Genomic DNA, 18,217 nt, shown 5'->3' with positions numbered 1-18,217 from the left:
TGGAGTGCCCTCTTGAGGGCCTTCTAGTAGAGAAAATGTTATAAAGTGCCCTCAAGGGTGCCCTTAAAATTGATTAAAACATGATGTAGGTTCAAATAGGCTGTCCTTCATGCTACAAAACTTACTGCATGTTGGTACCCAACCACATGCTGATCCCTAAATGCAAAAGATGAAAAAACTATCATTTAAAGATAAATAAATAAATACAAACCTCCACGCCCCATTTCAAGGTCTTACATCACAATCCTGAATAGACATTTTTAGAGCAATATCCTGGAGAGTTTATCAAGTTGTTTGGAAACAGTGTAAGACAGCACAGCTGGAGTCCTAACAAGTGTAACAGCTTTTTAAGTCTACAAAAGGCTTAGATGTGTAGTTCTAGAGGACATGAACATTTTTTTGGGAACACTTGTTAGTGTACTTCAATTTCGCATCATGCCCTGTGATTAACAACATATTCAGGCTGCCTACTTTACAAAAATGGAGTTTAAATATGATTTTCTTTCCCACCTCACTGCCTAGAAGTTAGATTTACATGCAAGTGTTATATTTTGATAATTATAATGCTGTGTAGATTGTTATATTTGGATAATTATAATGATGTGTAGATTGTTATATTTCAATAATTATAATGATGTGTTGGTTGTTATATTTGGATAATTATAATGTGTAGAGTAAATGGGACTTTCCACTTTGCTGGTGATTTTTTAATCTTTTTCTCATAGATTTTTGAGGGCACAGTTTGGGTTTTCAGCTGTCTGTGAGGACAACACACACACACACACACACACACACACACACACACACACACACACACACACACACACACACACACATTGTGTAGAATAAACATCTGTTGTTATTAGTAACTGGCCAATAGACTTGGTGTCAATACATCCGTAATTTCTGTACAGGGGCAGGCCTAGCCCAGGAAGAATAAAATGTAAACTTTTATCGTGTTCATGGCTCAACTGAATTAATGCGTAAATGATGTTATTCTGAGAAGGTCTGCATATTTTTACCAGTTTTGAGACCTTACTTTATCTCCAGTGTGTGTTTGATCTTGGGCCTCAAATCTATTAACCAGAGTGACTTTTACACAAGTAATTTCCAACAGCAAATAGATTTTGAAGGTAAAGTATTGCAAAACAAATATATGTAATTAAAATTACCTTGTCATATAGTTTTGTCATAACTTTAAGAGCCAACAAGTATTGCCACCATACACAGCTCACCAGCACCAAAGAGATTAGGGGACTCAGAGGGTTCCAGGTTTGGGGAAATGAGCATCAAAAGGACTGTGTAGTTGTTTGTTTGCTTTGCCTGGCCTGGCCTGGCCTGGCCTGGCTCTCTGCCCCTGCCTCCAGCCCCTGCTAACTTCCCCCAGGCTACATTTCTCCCCTCACTCCCCCATCCACCAACTATCAAAAAGATGTCTTCAGTCTTTTCCTGCCAGACCTGGTCACCTGACATCCCGTCCCACCAACACATCTGTTCCCACTTTCCTCATCAGACCTGCAGATATATACCAGCACATTTTCCGGTTGTTTCCTGTCAAATTGTCTTATGTACTTTTCACAAAGCAGTGCGGACACTTTGGCTGCTTGCCTGCCCATCTGTTACCTGCTGGTATGAGTGTCTTAAAGGGAAACCTCAGTATTATTCAACCTGGACACTGTTTTCAGCCACAAAGTGAGCTGCAATGGAATCCTTCAGTGCAATTGTCTAATCAAGTCCAACTTGAGTTTTGGTGACATGCCAAATCTCCCTGGAAAGAAATGGTTATGTGTGTAGTAAGTTTAGGTTAGTAATTGAACACCAAGTGTGTAGTCCTGTGTCTGAATCTAACTGAATCTGTGTGTGTTCCTACAATTCAGATTTTGAAAATAGTTAGATATATTATTATATCTGTATTTTCCAATGTTATTAATATCAAGAATAGAAAAACCACTGGTGTGCACCAGGGATTAGTCTAACTCTTTCCCCAGCCATCCATTAGTTTTGAGTTTCCATACACAATATATCTTCTGTGTATTTCTGGATCACACTACTGATGTTTTAAGGACACATTCTGTCTCTTGGGTGCAATTAAACTTATTTTCCTAAGCTTAAACTTTTCCTTTAATAAGTGATGTGTTTTCTTTCTTTTTGTTTTTCTTGAAGCAAGGTTGAGGCACAAACTATAAAGTCATGCTTTGAATCAAAGACACAGAGCCAAAGACAATTTTCCAAGCATCCCAAGAAGAGCTTTGAGACTTCTGACCTTGGATGTTTTGTAAACCTCTTGACAGTGATTAATTTCAGGTAGAAATAGCAGGTCATGGAAGCAATAAAGATGTGTGATCACTGCACAAAACATGAATAGACAGGTACAACCCATTCAGCCTACATGCCACAGTTGTTGATAATGACTAAACAAAATATGTCAGGGGGAAAAAAGATGAGAACATTATCACTGTATCATCAACACAATACAGTACATCACAAATAAGAGACATTAATCACTGTCAGACATTATAAAGATGCTTTGAAGGACATAATTATCCAATAGACCATGATTGCGATGGAGCCCTTTGATTTAATTTTCATAAGAATGAAGGTTAATGATACACTGCCTTGTATACCGACTTGCATGTTAAAGAACAAAGTTAATTCTGCTTTATTCTTTCATGTTTAGCCTTTGAGAGATTTTCTACAATGACAGGAGTTCCCATCAAACAATATGTTGTCATTCAGCTTGTTTCTTGCAGTGTGTGTCTGTGCATCTAACCTTTGTCTGTGCATGTGTGTGCTGCTAGACTAAGAAGAAAAAGATAATTAAACAAGATTTAAAGGGCACAAGAAGAGCTCCATTCCAAAATGAGATGAAAGTCACCATTTAGAAAATGTGACACCCTCCCTGACACAATGATTGCTGGCTTGAAAGTAAAACTCATTACCGAATATTAATGAAGATATTAGCCATCAAAATAGAATCATTTCTGATGAGCCTATCAATCATCTGCATTCTTTAAATATTGAGTAATACATTTCAGGTAGCAATCTACTCAAAAAGGATATAACATCGTGGAATGCATCTTTAATCCAGGTTGTTCCACATCAACATGTTTCTCATTGTAGAGCTGTGATTGATAATCTGGGCGACGTATTTTTAAAAAGTCAAATTGAATACAAAGCTATTGTTGTAGAAAATCTTTAAAGAAAACACTTGACGAACAGATAGATTCGAATCACAGCCTTGTGCGGGATTCATTTAGCAGACATTAAAATCAGATGATACAACGCATCCAATGGTCAGAACAACTCTGAGAGACAAGACCCAGTTTCTCTCTTTTTACTTTGCAGGTTGGTGTGTCATTGTTTCTGTGTTACTGAGGGTCAACGTCCTGTAATTTCTTGTTATGAAGAACACTTGATATAAGAGCACATTTGGAATTTCCCAAATCCGAGCTGTTCATATCTCAATCAAGCAGAAGTTTCCTGTAAAGAGACTGTGACTGTTGGTAAGATTTCTGTGTGATTATCAAAACATGTTTGATGCATATTTAAACTGCTATATGTCAGATATTTTAATACATCTTCAAATTAATTCTACGACACTATGCTATGTATAGATTTGACAGATCCTTTCATAGAAGAAGGCCACCCATGCAAAAACATCTCCAAGGTCAGGACAGGGGCAGAACACAAATTTGCCTTTATACTTAGATTAGAAAGATATGTGTGTACGTCAGCATGCATTCACTTTAAATCAGTTTATCTTCAGTCGAGTGACACTGTGAGTGTGTGTGCATGTGCATGGGGACGAATATGATACACCACTGTAATCCAACAATCCTACCTCATCTGTCTCTGTCTGACGCTGGATATCAAGACCAATTGGCATTCACTACATAGCAGGCTAAAGCCATGGTGATCTCCCTCCGCACATACATCACCCAAACTCATTTGTCCGTGGATTGACGGATAATAGAAGATAGTGTGTGTATCTAAGGTATTTGTTTTGCTCGACAATGACTTCCACGGATCTAACCACCAGGTTAAAAGTTTTAAGCTTGGCTATACTCAAATATCAAGTACTTTGGATTTATTTATTGCCAGAAACTCTACACTCCACTCTATGCAAAAGGGTAGACATAACATAAACAAGGATTATCTTATATTTGCTGCCTGCAATTCAAATAAAATTAGTTTGATTGAAAAGCAGCTATTTCTATTGTGTTTGTGAGATGGAACAGGTGCTTGGTGAGTATTTTGTTGCATTGTGTTGTTGAGTGCTGTGCAATGGGAGACCGCTTTAACAGGCCGAATGCAACAACAGCGTGCTGCAGATTTCTCAGGCAGAAAAATGAGCGATCTTCCCATCACTCTAATGAGGATGGATAGCATTCTGTTAAGCTTCACAATGCTTTTTTCCCCCAACACAAATAGTGGCTTTATGAATCACAATCGCACAGCTCTGAATGGAAAAAAGCAGAAATAAACCACATACATCACTGAGGGATGGTAAGTAGATGTATTGTCATCATTTGAATGCAACAAGAAAGAATAGCTTTGATGTTGAGGAATCTGTGTGGTTCAAAGTTAGCTTCATTCACATTATTTCCGCATGGATAAAGGTTTACCTGTTCCTCCTGGGTGAATAGGATGCATAATGTAATGGATATAGCTTCATAAGGATGAAATTTAGCCACTTTAATCTTCTCTAACACTTGAATAAACAGCAATTCTTACAGAGAGGATATAAAACTCTTCATATACAAACCTTCAGGCTGTATATTCATTTGGACTATTTTTTCACATTTTCATTTCTTTCTAATGGTTGCTTTTGTGTAATATATGTAACATACACATTGGATAATAGAGAAGCAGGAGTCAGGAAAGTATCTGAAAGCTTATTGATAGCATTGGCTTGGTGGAGTGTCAGTTCTCCCTGAGGAAGCTGACAAAAACAGGTGGAAATGTTTTAATAACTGTCAAACAACATTAAATGAGAAGAATATCACAGCATGGGATGATGAGCTCATCGGAAATAGACTTGATAGGGCCCAGGTCTGCCGTTATTATCCTTATTTTTTATTTGGTGATGTCACCCTGCCCAACTATTACAAGACATTCATGAAACGTTCATTATAAAGAAAGTCACTGCATTCAAATGGAAAGAACTTTGCCAAGAAACTTTGTTGGCTATTGAAAATACACGTGTAGGATAGAGGGATGGATCCAGCACATTGTAACATGTTTTTGCTGGTCTTAGACAGCAACAGGGACAAAGCAGGGCTTTACAAAGCTTGAACAAACTGAATTGTCTGACTATTTAATGCATTGAGAAGATTAGACCTCAGGGATCAGGGATGCAGATAAGAAGAATTTGTTGAGGCTTTTCTACAATGCTGAGCTTATTTATTGCAGTTTTAAAAGGTGAGTGCTTATTCAAGGGCATGTGTGAGTGCTAACCTGTTAGAGCTTACTTTAAAAGGATTGTTACTTACTGGGTATTAATGATGTAGGTACATTGGCCCTCATTTATCAAACGAGCGTACATCTTAAAGTGGGTGTAAGATAATTTCTACTCAAGCCTCGGTATTTATCAATTTGAACGTGAGCGGACGGTACGATCAGATCTCACGTCTGCTCTCAGCTCGTGTACGCAAATTTGAGTCAGCGTGAAGTCCACACGTCTGAGTCAGAGAATTGATCTTAGACTATTGTATCGATGCCTGGAGCTGATCAAACTCTGTGGTGTTTTGATTTTTAATAGTGACAAAGCAAATCATGTTTAGACTACATAATTTATCATTAAAACATAATCCAAAATAAATACACCCTGCAATCGTGAAATTCTTTAAACAGAATACCAGCCGAGGATATTAAATGTTGTTGTCTTCTGCTGTTTACTGTTATCCAGCTCCGACACCGGAGCGTCAGCGTCTCCTTCACCGCCGGTGGTGCCCGAATAGAAACATTTCCAATCAGCGTTGCCACACACTCCTAACTAGGACATCATTTTTAGTAAATGTAAAGAGGTGAATAATATATATCTTCATCACAATAATAGCAATATTCGGATATTATATAGATTATTAGGCTTTATATATCACGATATATAAATTAGGGTGACCAAGCGTCCTCTTTTGCCCGGACATGTCCACTTTTTACGTCCTGTCCGGGGCGTCCGGCCGGGTTTTATAAATTCACGAAAATGTCCGGTGTTCACTGTTTTTCATAGGACCAGTACACGTGCACGTAAATTGACCGGCGCTTTGCACACAATTTTGCGAGACGTAATTACCAAGAGGCTGCCTTGTGGGCGGGTCAGCGCCGCGCACACACACAGAGAGAGACAGAGAGCAGAGCAGACAGAGGGCAGATCGAACAGCGGAGCAGCATTGCACGGGAAATGCCGAAGTGTAAGTGCAGCTTACTGCAAAAAAAATTTCCGACGTACCGTCCCGGTCGGGTTGGAGGCTGAGTGCACTGTGTGCAAAGCTGGCACATATGTCTCAGTGTCTAATAAAGGTGCTGGAGATCTCAAAGCTCTTTGTGATCTTTGTGAGACTCTTCTATTATTTATCTTATTGCAGTTAATAAGAAATATATTGTTGAAGCTTGATTTTCTAACAGAAGAGTTCATATTTAGAACATTATTTCATATTATTTATTCATTTATTTGAAAAGAGTCTACGAGAGCTATTATTTTGTTACAAGTTTTTATAGATTTCATTTTATTTCATTACAGAAGTTAATTGTGTACCATTGAAGCATAATAAAGCGTGTTCATCAACCTCCGAGAAGCCTGTCTGAATTTGTGTCTCGAGGCCGTGCTGATTGTCCTCTTTTTTGGAAATCAAAATATGGTCACCCTAATATAAATGAATTACTCAAACCTCGCCAGGAGTTGAATGGTCCGTTACTTTGCTGACTGCACCACTGATTTCTTTCCTTTTCACTTTTTATGCTGCCAAACAAAACCAGTTTGTTGTGTTGCAGACGTCAGTGTTTCACTTCCTGCCTCTGAGAAATTCCTCTCCTTTTTGTATCAAAACTTACTTTAAAACATTGTTTACCTCCTTCAACCAAAAAGCTGTGAAAACTTCTAAGTCCGTGCTCCAAATATAAAATATTCAGTGAACTTGTTAGACTTTATAACTATAAGTACTTTTATTTCATAAACCTCCGTCGCTATTTCTATAATATTGTTATTTGTAACGCTGCATGTTGCTAATAAAGCTGACTTTAGGGGGGAAAAAATTCTCTTTTTGGCCGTATTGCGTCCTTCGGTGTCGTAAAGTTTGGAGGCGAGCCATCTGAATCGGGTATATATTAGGACGTGACATTTAAATGACGATTGTTTCGAGCCACCACATTTATCAACAGCCAATCAATTTTACTCAACTCAACTCAACTCAACTCAACTCAACTCAACTCAACTTTATTTGTAAAGCACTTTAAAACAACCACAGCCGCAACAAAGTGCTGTACATAAACAAACAGAACAAGAGACAATAAAATAAATAAAACAGGAATAAACACTAAAATAAATAGATTCATTGCTTTTTTAAAAACAATTTAAAAAACAATAAATAAAAGCAAACCATAAATCACTAAAAACAAGAGCAGAGTCTCATGCGTGGTTAAAAGCCAAGGAATAAAAATAGGTTTTAAGATGAGTTTTAAAAATGGACAGTGAAGAGGCTTGTCTGATGTGCAAAGGCAGCTCATGGAGGCTGCAACAGAGAAAGCTCTGTCCCCTCTGAGTTTCCGTTTAGACCTCGGTACCTCCAGGAGCAGCAGCTCAGCTGCTAAAAGAATCTTAAAATGGACTCTAAAATGCACAGGCAGCCAGTGGAGGGAGGCCAGGATGGGAGTTATGTGCTCCTTCTTACGAACTCCAGTTAAGAGGCGAGCAGCCGCGTTTTGCACTAACTGGAGCCGTGCGAGGGAGGACTGGCTGACTCCAAGGTACAGTGAGTTACAGTTTTACGCTGTGAATGGAGAGATATGATCGTTCGATAAATCCCACGTGAACCCTGTTGTAAGACGAAATATACACTCAGATCTGCGCTCGTTTCTACGCTCGTTTGATAAATAAGGGCCATGATGTGTATTTTGCTGTTTTGTGTCCAATGGAATTGCTGTTTACATGTTCGCACATATATGCATTATTAGCTTTAACAAGAGGCTTTTGCGGCTGCTTAACCAAGACAAATAAGAAAAAAAAACTATGTAACTCAATGCATGTGAAAAGGGTAAATGCACCCATAACTGCACTGCCAAGCAAATAGGATCTTGTTGCTCTTGTACTATTTGTACGCATATAAATTAGGTAATATGCATATATTTGGCGCAAAATGCAAATGAGCCTCTTTGCAAAAACAGTCCAATTCACAAAGATCAACGCTAATAGCCACATGCAGTTACAGTGACTTCATTCAGGTTTTCTAAGAGTTGGTGCACCAACAGCACTAACAGACTGGGATATTAAATCACAAATACATTTCTCTTTGCCACATTTAAATTCCTTGCCTGGACTTTTGAGAAAAACCTGAATATTTAATTTTTCCTTTTCCTCCTCCTATTGTTCTGCCTACTGTGTTCTTGGCACAAAGGCAACATTTATACTTGGGTAATTTCAATCAGACAAAAAAGCAGGGCAAATTGCACTCAACTGCAAAACATTTAAGGCATGTTTGCTCTGTAATATCATTAATGCAATACTGTATCTTTTGTGAATTAGACCTTGAGATGGGACAGATGCTGGAAATGTGCAATTTTTGATGCTATCAGCAGCCATATAATCCATACTTTGTGAATTCACCTCTGAGAGTCTACAGCTGTGCTAGCAGCTCTGTGATGCTGTACTTTGCTAATGTCAGCATGGCACAATGAAATGCTCACTATGGCAATGCTAACATGTTGATATTTAGAAGGTAAAATGTTAAAATTACATTTCACAGTCTTAGTTCAGCTTTTTAGGCAGTTATCATTTGCTCAACAGCAATAAACACAAGATAAAGCAGAGGTTGATGAAAATGGTATTAGCACTGGACCCAATAATTGCGATCAATGACACAAAGTTCACCAACGTCATTAGAATCTTTTTTTCTTTTTTGGATGGGTACTAACCTTCATGGCATATTCATTGCAATCCATCCAATAGTTATTATATACTTTAGTTTAGGCCAAGGCAGTGGACCAACTGACCCTCCAACACCCTGATGCTGCCATCCACAGAGCCACATCACGCTACTGTAGCTAAACAATTTGCATGGCCTATTAAATCCAATACCTTGTCTTTAAAAAGTGAAGGGTCCCAACACAGGGCCCTTCATAACAAGCAACTGCCACTGCCCTCCCATCCTACACACACAACTCAAACAAAAAGGACAGATGTGTGACCTCTGCGTTGCGGTGCAGCCAGGGCCTTAACCTCCTAAATCAGAAATGTGTGTGTCAGCCAACACGCTGGAAATAGCCTATTTCACAGGGGATGAGAGGGTAATCTCGCTGTAATAACTATTCTTGGGCATGGCATCACACATACACAGTATACACGCATACTACACTCATGTATTGTTGTGAGTATATGTGTGTGTGCGTGCAGAAAGTTAAATGCTTCTGATAAATCAAATGTCATTCGCTCTCTCTGTCTCTCTCTTTGTTTTTTATATTCCGACCATTTCCTTTTTATTTTTCCCTTTATCTTCTAAAATAAACCATTAGAAACCTTGTCAGACCTGCAGCTACCATACATCATCTGTCTCTCTCTTATCTTTCCTCTAACTGATGAATGAAGAACAATATTGATCAAAGCTGACATCCAAAACTTAACAAACAGCAGGACTGGGGCATCTATTCACATTTACCCACTTACTGAATAACAGGTGGCATCCAGGTGGCGTGCTGCTGGCCTCTTGTGTTGGCAGCAGTCATCCATTTGGAGGTCATACAAAGGCACGTGTCCTAAACAGTAATGGTAATGCTAAAAATCCACTGTAAACACCCAGATGTATTTAGTGAATGACAGCATCAAGCCAATGTTAAGAAATGTATGGAAATGTATTTCCTGGGAGCTGAAGTGTACGTTCGCTCTCATGGCACAGGCTGAAAGTGTTTTTCCCTGTGCAGGATATAATGTGGAGTGTGTCCATGCACTCATGTGTGTATTAAACTCTGATATAATTTCATCTTTCTGAAAATTAATTCCAATGACACTTCCGGTCCCTGTTGCACAGCTCCGGCCAGCCACGGTGTCAGTCTCAAACAGCATTACGTCCCAACATACATATGACCTTCTCACAGAAATGTGAATTTTTAATAGGAATAAAATTGGCCTGTCGTGTCTGCTTGCTAATGCTCTGTATTATTCATGAATCTAGCAATAATGTTCTTGAACCATTTCTTACTTTCTGTGGCAGCATTTCATACTGTATGGCTGTAGGACACGTTCCTGTAGCTCGTGTGGTAGATTTTCTCATCTATAAAAAGGCCCTGATTGTCTTTTCTAGTTTCCCTGCTAACAGAAGCAAAAAAAACCCACTCGATTTAAGATTTCACATTTGTTATTCTTAGAGTCCCTGACAGCCTGATCGATAATTTTGAGCAACAAGCCTTTTCTATAACAAGAAAGATCCAAGCTCTAATCTTAGAGAGAGAGGGGCCCACTCACTGTCTTTCTCATCAGTCATTGTCACAACTCACCCAAATCAATGGTTTGATTGGCTTCTCCAGTGATACACACATCTTGTTCCAACACGTGCACTGCAGGCTCACTCTCAGTTCCACATCTTGGCTTTACACTCTAATTAGTATGCAATACAGGCAATCTACACTTAAGAAATGGTTTGGTAACTGATGACATTATCATTTCTGCAGCAAATGATGACGAATGCCATTACTAAAAGCAATCATTTGGTTGGAACATGGCAAGTGAGTTATTATTATCCTGTCTGTGTGGAGATGCAAGTTACTTTCTGTCAGTGACACGATGTCCTAACAGATCTCTAAGGAAAACTGCTATTATGATCTCACCATGCAATCCAAGGCATTCACATCCACCCAATTTTCCCTGAAAAGAAACTGCAAACATCCAGATTATTCAAAGCAGCGAGAGATTTTTTTAGCTTTTGAAGACACCCCACCCTCAATCAGCCCCCAACTTCCCCTAAAGCTCAATCGATGCTTACCAACAAGGTTGCCTAGCACCAGTTGCTTAGTAACCACCAGTCCATTGCTTTCTACTACAGAACGTCTCACTAATTCTATGTCAGAGCTAAATTTAGAAACGCCTTTGATTTATCCCCCTCACTGGATTGACAGAAGTTGGCTGCACAGGAGGAGTCTTTCTCGAACGGTAGCATGCTTGATTTTCACCCTCAGCTCTGTCTTCCTTGCACTGAAAATCAAAAGCTGCCAGCTGTTATGAACAGGTACAGTCCCATTAAATCAGTGCCGAGATGGAAAAATGATTCATTCCTGTCATCTGTAGGTTAGTGCAACTGATTACCAATCAGATGTTTCTGCTGCTGATTGACAGATTAATAACAAAAGCTGCCACTATGTCTCAAATGTTAATCAATAGGGAATTCAATTTTTATAGTTTGTATGCAGTAAAAACAGCATCTTCTTGATTTAATGCAGCTGATCAAAGCACACTGTCGGTGTAAACGTGTAGTACTGTATCATTGCTGTCAAATCTTCCTGGTAAGCTGCTTATTCCAATTCTTAAAGATGACAGTGATTTGTCATTGAAAAGAGTCTTTTGTCAACCTAACAGAGGAACATTTCTATTCAGATATGGTATTTGTAGATATATATCCCTTTGAATCATCCCCAATAGAAATAACCGTATATTAAACATTTAGAAATAATGGCATCTCTCCAGGATAATCAACACGCACTCTTGCACCAGGACACAAAGCATCATTTCTAATCACTCCATCCCCTACCAACTATTCAGCAATTGTCTTTTCAGGCCTTTGCCAACATAGTACACTGACAAGTTAGAGCTGCTGACACATCCTACTCACTCCTCCAAAATTCAGAGAGACAGAGAGGGAAAGTAAAGAGAGAGGCAGAGAGACTGAGGTGGAAAAACAAGGGGGAGATGACAAGTAATGAAACAGCAGATGAAATTGAGCAGAACTTAAAATGCAGAAGCAATGGCTCGTCACATCATTGTCTCAGTACTCCTCACGTTAATGAACTTGAAAGGTGATGTCTGTTTGTGTCCGTTTGTATAAGTTGTATCTCAGTTTCTCAGCTTGTGTACGTGTGGTTTTTCACATGTTGTCTGATTAAGATGTAGTAGCCTTCACCTTCTTGCTCTCTAGCCATCCATCAGTGTATTAATCATTTAGATGGGAGGCAGGACCAGGAATACAACCCAGCAACCTGTATTAAAGTGTATAGCAATCACGCTCGAAACACAGATTAACATACAGCACTTCATCTTTCTTTGGCTGTCCCTTACATACACAGGTGGAGAGGATGTACAAGATGGCAAATATGGCTTCTTATGAATAAACAGAGTAACCACACAAGATGTGATTGAACTGTGTTTTACGATAGACAATGCAAATATCCATTACGTGTGGTACACAATAACAATGGACTCAGGGAGAGCCAGAGGCCCATGCTGTCAGGGCCTGAGCTAAGACACTGTAGTAAAGTAATGTATCACTCTTTCTTTCTTTCTTTCTTTCTTTCTTTCTTTCTTTCTTTCTTTCTTTTTCTATCTACCCCTATACTGTATGTGTTATCATTACTTGGCTAAGTAAAATTCCTCCATACTCACTCTCTATATTTAGCATTTCAAAGAGATGTTTCTAATAGGGCAATACTGAAATGCACGCTGCATTATTCTCAAAACTTTAAGCTCTGTATGCAGCCTTGCTCTTTTATTGTTTGTTTGGATATGAATTGCCATACAAATGGATAAAACCTGAGAGGCCCTTTCATATTGCTGTGAATGCCTGCATTCTGCTTTATTTGGCCCTTTAGAAAGCTTTGCAGAGGCAAATCTCCATCTATGCCAGGATAATATGGTCAACCATCCCGAGCGGCTGACAATAAGCCTCTGAATTTAAGACAGGGAAACATTCAGGCTTACTTATTTTCTAAAGCATACAGTGCATTAAGGTTTTTTTTTTGTGCAAACTTTCAGCTACTACACCATTTCACCATCATTAGATTTCTACACCACAATCAGCATTTCCCTTTCAGTGAGCTAAGTGTGGAGACCTTTTGCTAAATGTTACAACAATTATCTCCAGCCACACACACTGAATGATAATGTTGCTGATTTGATTTTTTCGTCACAGCTGTCATTCTCTGCAGAGGCGCAGCCAGGGACACTTCACATTGACAAACAAGCCAAAATTGAGGTAAATTGACAGAGTCACAGTTAACAAATATTACATTAGCAGAAGGTTGTGGAAACACGCTGGATTAAAAGAGACAGGTCATCAGAATCTCAATCAGGACTGTGTGATAATGTCGCTGCGGCTCTGATGAAGCAGCTAACAGGTTCGGCCTGTCTGTGCGCTTCAGGTGCCGTGACAGTTTTATCTGCTGCTTCTTTTCTCTGCGAGGGGAAATGAATGGCCTGACTAGGACAACACATGCCGTGTTCTCATTAGTTAGATAAAGCATGGTGTTTGATTTAGTGCCAGAAGTGGTGGTTGGCTTGACTACGTTATGATGCAATACTCTGATCCGCTGATGTCACTGCATACAACCCTGTATTTTACTGTTCACCAGGAGGGGAATATGTGGTCACATGGTGAACTTGTGCATCAAATACTAAAATACACACATCACACAGACACACAAGTGCTATGTTTTCACCACATTATGGGGACAAAAATCTGTAGCTGTGTGTGTGTGTGTGTGTGTGTACAGGTGCATCTCAATACACTAGAATATAATGGAAAAGTAAATTTCCAGTAGTTCAAGTCAAATAGTCCCAACCAAGTATTGAGTGCATATAGATGGACAAACTTTTCAGTGGCCAACATTTCCATATTAAACATACTTTTTAAAATTGGGCTTTTGTAATATTCAACTTTTTTGAGACACTGAATTTAAGTTCTTAAATTAAATAAATTAAGACATGAGATGTTTCATTCTGTGTAATGGATCTATGTAATGTGTTATTTCCACTTTATGAATTTAATTACTGACATAAATAAACTTTTCTATGATATTCTAATTTATTGAGATGCACCTTTATGTATGTGTATGCATCTGTACTTTTGTTGCTTTATGCCTGTCGTGGAAGTCCCAGATATGGCTGATTAATAATATCATCCAGAGGTGCACACAGCTCGGTAACCTTCATCTACTTCTCCAGGAACTGCATTTGGATGACCGCCAATATGGTGCTACTACCACGGTATGTACCCACAACACATAGAATGTGCTGTGTTTCAATTGCTATAAACAGATCAAAAGTATGCCAAAATAACTACGACATGGTGCAGATGTGCAAATAGTCTGAATTCATACTTTGTCAGTTCTCTCTGCAAGATGACAAGCAAACCACTCTAAAAATGCTTGTTTTCTGAATGGAGTTCAGGTTAACCAGAGTTATGTAGAGTGAGTAAAGTGATTTATTGCCAAATTTCCACCTCTCCTTTCTTTTCTCCCCACATGACTTCCTTGTATCACAGAGAGAAACAGAAGGACTGATATTTCAGACTATTTCTGTGTTTTCCAGCACCCAACAAACCATGACATGTCACTCTGCTGTGTGTTGCCAAGGCACCAGCACCCCCGCTGTCGATGTGCACACACCACAGTGCTTTGACATACACTGTGACATGACAGAACGATATTAGCGTAGACAGACAAAAAACCTGCCTCTGCCGAATAAGATAGATCTAAGGAAAGAGTATTGTATTGTGTTGCATGACCTCTAAAGGTGGCCGGTTCTTTGATGTTAATCAGTCATTGCAGAGAAACAGACCATTTTACCAGCAGATGCTTCAACGTGCCTTAAAGCACAGGGGTAATTGATAACACTAATAATGGCTGCATTTCATCCAGGTGAACCATTTCCGGGGACCTCATTGTGCATTCTGGCCTACTGAGACACTCAATGGAACTGTGCCACTGTTAATGTTATTAGTTACACCGGTTACACCTCTGCCTTTCCTGCTATGACAGATCTAAATGTCTACTGTGAAAATGTCTATGTGCACCTAAGTTTCACTCTTCTCTCCCTCTTTGTCAGAACTGATGGGGACTGGTGGCAACTGAGTTGAATTCAGCTTAACCGAATTCAGTTGATTTAACAAATTGAATCAAATTTCACTCTCCTAAAATTAATTGAATGCCCTCATTGGACTGAACTGTGCTGACTCCATTTGAACTGAACCAACATTTGAGATAGCAGCACTTTATCTGCTGTGATCTTCCTGCTCTGCTCTTCTGCTCTGTTTCCATAATGAGACCTTGAGAGGGACGGTTAGGCTGTCTGTGGGCAATACAGATCAGTCCAGATGTCTACACTTGGCTGATTGCTTTTCTTCAAATCAGTCTGAATGACTTTGCCTCCTCTATCCTCATGCTGTGATTTCCCATGAGTTTCCCCTTAAAGCATGTACAGGGATGAGTTTGTGTGTGCTCAAGCGTGTTTGCATGCATGGGGATTTGTGTGTTGTTGGGGTTGTTGTTTTTAACACTGTAGGTTTTCCCTGAAATTTTGCTGAAAAGGCTGCAACGAAAACACTAAGCCATACAGCTGCTGCTTCAGTTGTTTCATGACAGCAATGAAGAAAAATAGTGATTGGTCAGTCAGCCACCTCTGCTATGGTCTCATATGCTCATGATATTTGGTTGCTTTAGTGTTGTTTGCATGCACTGCACATGCACAAGTTTGCTGAGATGAAGCAGATATAGTAAAAACGAATCTCAAAACTCCTGCTAAATATTTATTTCTTAAAGGCATAGGCCCATATCCAAATGGTCATAGAAATGAACTCGCTGTCACTCTAAAACAGATGGTTGTAAGTCTTTTAATAAACACAGTAAGCCTGGAAAAATTCAAGTTGCCATTGTTTACATGAGTAAGATTTGAGTAAAATAGCCCCAGCTGGGATACTTAAAAATGTCAATCTCTTCAAATATGAATGTGGATGTATTCCTACAAAGACATTGATTTGTGCTTCTCTCTTATGTCCCTATTTGTATCGATTTCTTTGTCAGCTCTTTTTACACCTTTATGATTGTGGAAACCAGTTTTTGTGAATTGGTGAAAGCAATATTTATGAATTCAAGCAATATAAAGAAATAATGCAGAAACACTGTCTCAATGACAGGCCTACACTACTTTTTATGATCTAAAACCACTCAGACCAACACAGACCAGGTACCATATATCATTTCATGTGATTTACAACCTAACTTGTAGGCCATACATCATTTAGAAGTTACAGGTTCAAGAGTTATGGACCATGTAAGTGCTGGGGTACCATACATGTAGCTGCCTCACAACTAAAGACTTATGGAAAGGCAAAAGAGCTGGAAGGTTGAAAGGTCTCATTGGCGGAGCAGTGGGTTGAGAGCACCTTACAAAGGCTCTGCTCTCCACATGACACTTTATAGCATGACCTTCGATCACAGCATGACTGTATCTTTTGTGCTGTACATTTTCGAGCACCAGCTAAAAGCTTTTCCAGGCTCCTTTGAGGAAATAGATTTGGTCATGTAGAGATGAGAGTGACACAGAATAGCAATCTATACTGTCGGATTTGCAATCTTTCCCTCTTTCTCTCACTTATAGGTTCTCTTACGCTGGTAGAAATGGTGCAGCAGAGTTGTAGAGAGAACTTTCCATTCCCTTAATGGACAACTATCTCTCATGTCCAGGGAAGTGGAGGATATACTTTGTTGCTTTCTTGTAAAATACAAGCGATCAACTTCATTGACTCCTTTGTAAAATTCTTGAACTTGGCCATTTAAAGTTTTTGTGTGAACATAAACTTACCTTAAACCTTAAACTTTACTGTTACATTACCATTTTAAAATCTAATAATAAATCTCTTAATAATAAAATATGTCCCACATGTGATCCTGTTTGTGCATGAAATGGGATAGATTGTTTGTTAAAAAATCAGGGTTATTGAGAGACAATTGCAATAACATGGCTCTGGGTCATTTACTGATTATATCTGCATGTTGTTTATTCTGGTCACGGAGGCACAGACTCTCCCCTGGGCTGCGAGAGACTGATGTCTTCATAGAGAAGAGAGCTATTATCCTTTGATCCACTTTATTGACAACCGCAATGGATCAGATCAGAAGCTGTTGCAGCACTGTATGTTAAGATTAAAGTTAGCAACACCTTTGACGGCCTCCTGCTGAGTCCTCGAAGTCAGACATGTTGAAATGATCTCCGTGTGCTTCTGTGCATTTGTATGAGTGATAGAGAGGTTTGCTAAGCAGGAGGCATAGTAATTAGTAATCATCTCACCGTATGTTACATGCAGGGCTGCGTGTGCCTGCAGTGACAGCTCTAGAGTGATGTAATAGAAAACAGCAGAGAGAAACAGTCGAGGAACGCAGCTGGACTGCATAAATAGCTGCCATGGAAACACATTTTCTTGAAGAGGCACATTAAAAATAAAAGACTCCGGCTCGTGTCACTATAGTTGAAGAATTTTTGATATATAGAACCATGAAGAATGTTTCCTTCCTCTGGTATTCTCTTTGGGTGTTTTTTTTTTTTGCTTTTGAAACACAATGACCAAAATAAAAAATAAAAAACTTAATGTAACCTAAAATATAATTTACTGGATGCATTGCTGTCTGTGAAAGAGTTTGTTGGTGCCAGATGACAAGTCAGAGGTTCACCAAAATCATAAAGAAATATTCTTTGGAGATCATGAGCACTGACACTATGGCTAAAAACAGGTGACAAAAACGACAACAGATACAAATATCTCTATTGGAAAACCCCTCCATTCATAAAACAAAATGGAAAAATTATAACCCAATACACTATAACCTCTGCAGGAATGAGACGAGCAAAGAAGCCAGCAGACTGACTGATTTACTGTCAAAATAAAAGACTCATCAACTTGCAGATGTCAGAGTGAGACACCCCAGCAGAGACTTATTTCAAACTAAAAGCATTACTTTTCCCTCGTGATAACAGCTGACAGAAAAATGTGAAAGCACTGAAGGGAAGTCTTTCTACAAGCCAAAAGTTGTT

Source organism: Centropristis striata, chromosome 5 (assembly GCF_030273125.1).
Source record: "Centropristis striata isolate RG_2023a ecotype Rhode Island chromosome 5, C.striata_1.0, whole genome shotgun sequence".
NCBI classification, from domain to species: Eukaryota; Metazoa; Chordata; class Actinopteri; order Perciformes; family Serranidae; genus Centropristis; species Centropristis striata.
Note: the sequence above shows the minus strand (reverse complement) of the source record.